Source organism: Peromyscus leucopus, chromosome 1 (genome assembly GCF_004664715.2).
Source record: "Peromyscus leucopus breed LL Stock chromosome 1, UCI_PerLeu_2.1, whole genome shotgun sequence".
Taxonomy (NCBI): domain Eukaryota; kingdom Metazoa; phylum Chordata; class Mammalia; order Rodentia; family Cricetidae; genus Peromyscus; species Peromyscus leucopus.
In genome coordinates, this window is record NC_051063.1 from 142,406,875 (window position 1) to 142,413,541 (window position 6,667).

General features: G+C 43.6%; 1 long non-coding RNA gene across 1 annotated transcript; it reads left to right on the plus strand.

The window, feature by feature from the left end:
• The first annotated feature begins 217 nt into the window (after positions 1–217).
• On the plus strand, positions 218–4,017 carry LOC119087700. The gene is made up of 2 exons (XR_005091205.1): positions 218–384; positions 3,841–4,017. It is a non-coding gene; the product is annotated as an uncharacterized LOC119087700 (long non-coding RNA).
• Positions 4,018–6,667: the final 2,650 nt, after the last annotated feature.

Sequence of the window (6,667 nt, forward strand, 5' to 3'; positions counted from 1 at the left end):
GCAGCATCGCTGTTGGCTACAGGCGTTGTGATCTAGAAGTATGGCATCATGTGTGATGCCCACCCACCTTTTCCAGAGTGCTGGGGCAGGCAGACCCCGTGCTTCAAACAAGCAAGTTGGGGCGTGGTAAAAATGCATCAGTGCACGTGAGAAATTACAGACTCGTGTGGCTATTCCGTGGTGAGCCATGGAGATACTTAGAACAGAAACACTCGAATAAAGTGGAAGCCCCATCCTGAAGACAGTAGTTAAAACACGAACAGAAATGCGTCATATACGACGTTCTGTGACGGCGTCAGAGTGGCTTCCTATTACCTTGCTGAGGGATGAAGCTAAAACCATTCCCATCCAAAATGCCCAACGCGGTCTCTGGAGTCGCCACAAGTAAGAGACGATCGCTTTTGTTTAGATTCATTCATCTTCCAGGATTAATCTCAAAGTACGCTGTGGTTTGTGGTAACAGCCAGCAGACCTGTACAGAAACCCGCAGCGAAGGCTGAGATGCCACTCACAGCTACCCAGGTTGCACCTCGGCTGCGTATGTTCCCATGAACCAAGGCAATGTAAACCAAACTGCGGCCCACCTCGGTGGGCCAAGGAGAGGGGAGCCGCACACGCCTGTGTGGTGGTCTCCTCCGGAGGGCCTTGGATTACATCGGCCAGCAGCCACCAGCTCTTCCTTTGGCCTCAGCAAACCTTGCGGTGGTGCCTTTTTTTCCCCTACACAGCAGGCCCCGCCAGCGCCTCTATGGCTGCTGGGGCCAAATCCCAGGAGGCAAGAGGGTGTGGGGCCCAAATTGATAACTGTGTCCATTGACTTTTCGTTCCCAATTCCACCTCTTTCATTATGTCGAAGAGCTTTGTCTCACAGAAGGAGCTTAGGCCGTGGGCTGAGAGGAGACGGGACCTCGGTGAGATAGAGCACACAAAAAAGTGTGACCAATTGCAATGACAGGGCCGCGGTGGTCACTTGTGATGGAGCGAAATTAAATCCCCCACCAGACAATGGCCTTTATTCTGTGTCTATGGGGACCCTTGTTGGGCCTAGATTGAGAGAGAAAGTAAGAGGAGGGTAAGAAAGATGCACTCAAGCAGTCAAAGGGATATTTTTTTTCCACATTCACGGGATTTACTTTTCTCAACCAAATGACACTATAGCACACATATAGACTCATGACAGCTGTGTTAGCTTCTGATAAGTGCTAGCAAAGCATAGGGCATGCTTTATGAGCAGCCCACTCAACTTTGTTGGTTTGTTTGTTTGTGTAATAACCTAAGTACAAATATACAAATCCAAAACCTTCATCACATTCGGGATCTGCGCAGTTTCCTCCTCCCAGGCATTAACCAGACTTGACCCAGCTAAGCCTCTGAGATCAGGTGTCTTCAGGGTGAGGTGGCTATAGACACCATCTACAGAGTTTCTGAGGAACTGTGCTGGGCTCGGTGTTGCAGCAAGAAGCTGCACCAGTTATTTAAGCAGTGATATTTATAGCTGTACACCATGAGTCCTGTGCACACTGTTCCTTCTCCTACCCCTGGATGCAAAGGAGGCAGTTGCCCCCAAGTATCCAGGCAGGAAAACTCCCACCTCTGGATGAATATCCTGATAGAAGTGGGTGAGGCAAACGGGGCTGAAGTTGAATAAAACTCATGTAACAGGATTCATGGTTTTACTTACTTTAAAGTGTGTGACTGAATGGCTCTTAGCTCACAGTATTGAACAACTACCAACATTACATAATTCTAGACTATTTATTCAGCCCCACCAATAAGAGCTCTGTCCATAAAGTAGTCACTCCTTATTTTGCCTTTAATCTCATTCCCTAGCAACCCTTAACTGGCATCTGTCCTTGTAGAGACACCTCCTCTGGACATTTCACCCAAAAAGGAATCATTCAGCATGCTGCCGCTTATGTCCGGCTTCTTTCGCTTAACACAATGTCTTCAAGACTCACTCATGTGTACTGTAGCAAATTTCTTTCTTTCTGTGGCTGACTAATATTCCACTATATAGATAAACTGTGTTTGCTTATCCATTCATTAGTTGGTGGATATTTGGGTTGGTCTCATTTTTTTAAAAATTCTTATACATAATAAACAACCCACTGAGAGATGTGGTAATCATATGTGGTACTTTTTGAGCAGTCTTCTATTTTCTACAATATTTGTACTTCCGGTCCAATGCAACTATTCTAATTCTCTCCCCCCACCCCCCCCCTTACCCCCCCCCCCCGCTCTTTTCTTAGCATCTGTTATTGCCCAGTGCTCGTAGTTGTGCTAGCATGTATGAAGTGTTGTCTCACTGTGTTAATGATTTGCCTTTCTATAGTAAATAATAAGGCTGAGAATATTTCTATGTGTTTATTGACCATTTCTATATCTTTTTGAGCCATTTCTAATGTAGTCTTTTCTTTTTAAAAACTACACTTTCAAAACTGGGTGGCCTCATTAATAAATGTGTTTTTGTATGCACAAGTCTGTGTGTTGTGCGTGTGTGTGCATGTGGTATGTGTGTGAGAGAGGGTTTTTTTGGTGTGTGTGTGTGTGTGTGTGTGTGTGTGTGTGTGAGAGAGAGAGAGAGAGAGAGAGAGAGAGAGAGAGAGAGAGAGAGAGAATTGCGTTCATAGAGGCCAGAGGAGGAAATAGGGAGTCCTGATCTATCACTCTACCTTATGCATTTGAGACTCTCACTTAACCCGAAGCTAGGCTGGCAGTCAGCAAGTCTTAGAGATCCTCCTGTTTCTGTTGCCCATACCACTGAAGTTTCAGGCATGTGTGGCCATGCTTAGCTCTTTATGTGGTTTCTGAAGGTTTGAACTCAGATCTTCACACATGCATGGAGAGCACTGCCCTGCTGAGCCAGCATCCTGTCTGTTTTTATTGTACAGCAAATGCATCCAACATCCTGGATTGAATTCTTGCTCTGGGCCTATATAAGCTTAGGCAAGTCTCAACATCACATGCCTTGGTGCCACTGATGGAACAATATCCATATGAAACTGATCTAGTAGGGTTCCTAAGAATATGAAATAGGATAATGGATATAAAGTTACCAGTGCAGTGTCTGGAATAAAAGCAGTTAATCATGAAGAGACTCTTGGCCTGAATATTGAATTTGCCATTATGGCTGGCACCAGGAAAAGCAAGAGAATCTGAGGACTAAGTCCTAAGTGTGTAGCAGCAGAGGACTGAACCCATTCTTGATGGATGGCTTTCTGCTCACATCCCCAGTGGAAGGAACCTAGAGCATCCGCACAGCAGCTCAGGCCACCTGGTAGTAGCTGCAAGGACTGAATCAAATAAAACTAGAGTTGGAGTGGGATCTTGGGGCAGCATTTCAATCAAAAGTTTATAGGTTTCTGCTATTAAGCAATTCAAGCAGTCAGTTGATAAATATGTACTGAGCTTCCCCTCTATGCCAGGGGTACAGAAATAAAGAAAATATAGTGCCTGCCCTTGAGGAAAAATCAAGATGAGATGAAAAATGGAAAGATGAGCCCTCATATCAGTGCTTGGGAGGTGTGGGGCTATTGACCGGGTGTGTTTAAACAGTCATTAATGGGAAACTCTTCAAGTGGAGAAGTGTTAACTGATATTAATATACATATAATATATATGCAATATATATTATATATGTGCAATATCTATATATATTATATATATAATCAACTGTTTCACACAGTTGAAGAAAACAATCTTTTGATTATTATTTTAATGAAGAATTGCCCAGTTCACCTCACATCTCTGGTTCTGAAAATATGCAGTTTTTACTCTATTAACATACCCCAGGAGAAGATTCAAGAAACTATAATTTCTGTTTGATTTTTTTCTCTTTAGTTAAAAAAAAATTATAAAGCAAATGACAGAAAGCAAGGCAAGCTTTCAGTTCTACAACAAAACCGACCACTACTTCATTAGCGTGGAGTGAGAGATGAGCCCCTACTACTGAAACAATGTGGGCTAGGAATTGATCTGCTTGCACAGAGCTCATATTCAATAAAGCTTTAAAATATCTCTTACTTGTATTTAATGCGGTCTTCTGGTATGGTTAGGTTCACAGTTTAAACCAGAGAAAACATTGCACACAACTGTGGTGTGTGATAGCCACAGGGAACTTCAACATCTAGAAACGTGTATTGTATTTTCTTTGTGTGTTTAGAGTATTCAGCATAATTAGGGGGGCAGTAAATACGTGGGACCCCCAATCCCTATTACTCTGTTTTTCAACACACACTCACAGAGAAAATTGAAAGCAAACCCAAAGCTGTTTGTTTCAACAACTGGGTGGCCAGGTACAGCCCCAGGTCACTGCACCATAAACTGGATTGCTTCTGTCTGCTGAGGTTACCTTCCCACTTCTTATGGACACCGTCACCATTATTATCACGGTTTTTTGATTTATTTGAATGCAACGGTGGCTCAAGCTGAGACACTTTTTATATAGCAATCCTCCTCTGGTTTCACCTCTCCCCTGTCTCCTCCTCCTTCCCCGTGTACACCCCCAGCCTTGGTTGCCATGGCCAGACTTTAAAAACATTTCAGACTTAAAAGGTTAAGATCTAAGGGCTGCTGATTTTATCTGGGCTTTTAAGTAACACGGGCAGGTGGATTAGAGATCTGTGTACAATCCTCACTGTAGACACTTGGGTAAATATGCACAAGTACTGGGCGGCTGAGGGAGCAATGTGGTGTTATTGTCCATTAATTCCAAAGTGGAGATTAAAGAAATCAGTAGTGTAAATATCAAAAAGGATTTCCACTTACATATAAGACCATTACTCAGGCAGACTGGTTGGTCCAAATCATAGGAAGGCTTTCTGCTTTAAGAAAAGTGTGAATTTGTTTCACTAGAAATTTACATATTTTTTTTTTTGTCTCTCTTTGTCTGCCAGGCGAGTGCTAACTCAACCAAGAATTCCGTTCACATGGTAGTCATTTGCACGGCTTAGATGTCCCATGTAGCTTTTACCCTAGCCACAGATATATTTGCCAGAGTCGTAATGTAGAGCTAAATTTTATTTCTTCGTCTTTCTTTTATGTAACATTTCCTAGAAATGCCAAAATGTGGGTGAGGGAGGCCGCACATCAAGTTCGGAGCATTGCTAACTTTAGACAGTGTGAAGTCCCCATGCCGAGCTGCAGACTTTCCCTCTGTATTTCAGACCCGAGCTAAAGTTACTCCCCCCCCCCCACACCCCGCCTTGTGCCACCACAAATGAATACCATCTGATGGCTGCAGAAGTTTAATGTGAATCCAGTGATTTTCCACCCGGCTGCAAACTGGTCTGCCATAGATGTTCCAAAGTTGTGCTTCAGGGGGGGAAATGTCAATTAAATTGCAGGTGCCCCAGTTTCAACCAAAGTCATCAAGAATCACCATTAGCTTTTATTATACTATACTTACCTTTAAAATTCACACACAGGGGCACAGGGCTTTTCAATCAGCCCAGCTGTACACTGAACAATGCTGAAAAAAACCTTTCAGACTTTGGAGGAGTTATGATAAGAGTTAACTTTTCCATCCTCTTCTGTGTGCAGACATCAGTCACAGATCCCAGGCTGTCTTGGCATGACATGTGCAGGTATGAATGGACTGCCTCAGAGCTCCTGACTAAGATGCTATAAAAAAAAAAAAAATAGCTCTGAGCTATGATATGGAGCAGTGCTCTGTGATATTCACACACTAGCCAGTTCCAACCAGATGTCTGGTCAGCCAGTGAAAAATATGAATTAAACTTATTTCTGACATGATATAGAGCAGTGGTTCTCAACCTGTGGGTCGAAATCCCTTTAGGGGTCGCATATCAGATATCCTGTATATTCGATATTTACATTATGATTCAGAGTAGTAAAATTACAGTTATGAAGTAGAGACTAAATGGTTGGGGGGGGGGGTCCCCACAACCTGAGGAGCTGTCTAAAAGGGTGGCAGCATCAGGGAGGTTATGAACCACTGATATAAAGCACAGACCAGGAGTCAATCGAAAGAAGAGGACATGTAACTGTCTCATATTTGTTTAAAGCAGGAGAATGGACAAGCAGGAAGAGGGGGAGTAGTTGGTCTTCAGAAGGACCAAGACGTGTTGAAAAACTACTTGTCAAAAACATCACATCAGGCTGGAAAGATGGCTCAGTGGTTAAGAGCACCAGCTGCTCTTATGGAAGATTCAGGTTCAATCCCCAGCACCCACATGGCAGCTCATAACTGTCTGTAACTCCAGTTCCAGGAGATCCAACACCCTCACACAGACATACATGCAGGCAAAACACCAATGCACATAAAAATATAAATTATTTTTTAAAAAATCACATCCTCTAACCCATCCCACCTGCCAGGTACAGGCCAAGGTAGATAAACATGGACCCCAGCACCCATTTTAATCAAAACAGCAGTAGCTCTCTACCTAAGAGAAGCTGGTCATTCTGGCATGGATGATCTTTACACACATTCCCACGTACTTCCTACACAATAACCTGGTGTGATTAGCTGCACTTGGGGAGGGGGACAGGAAGTGTTCATTTGGGGAAAGGGTGCTTCAGAAAGGAGAAGAGTTGAGTATTAAGTAGAAGAGGGGGATTTTCAAGAGTTCAATGAAAGAGGGACAGGAAAGTGATAGTGGGTGGTGTGTGTGTGTGTGTGTGTGTGTGTGTGTGTGTGTGTGTG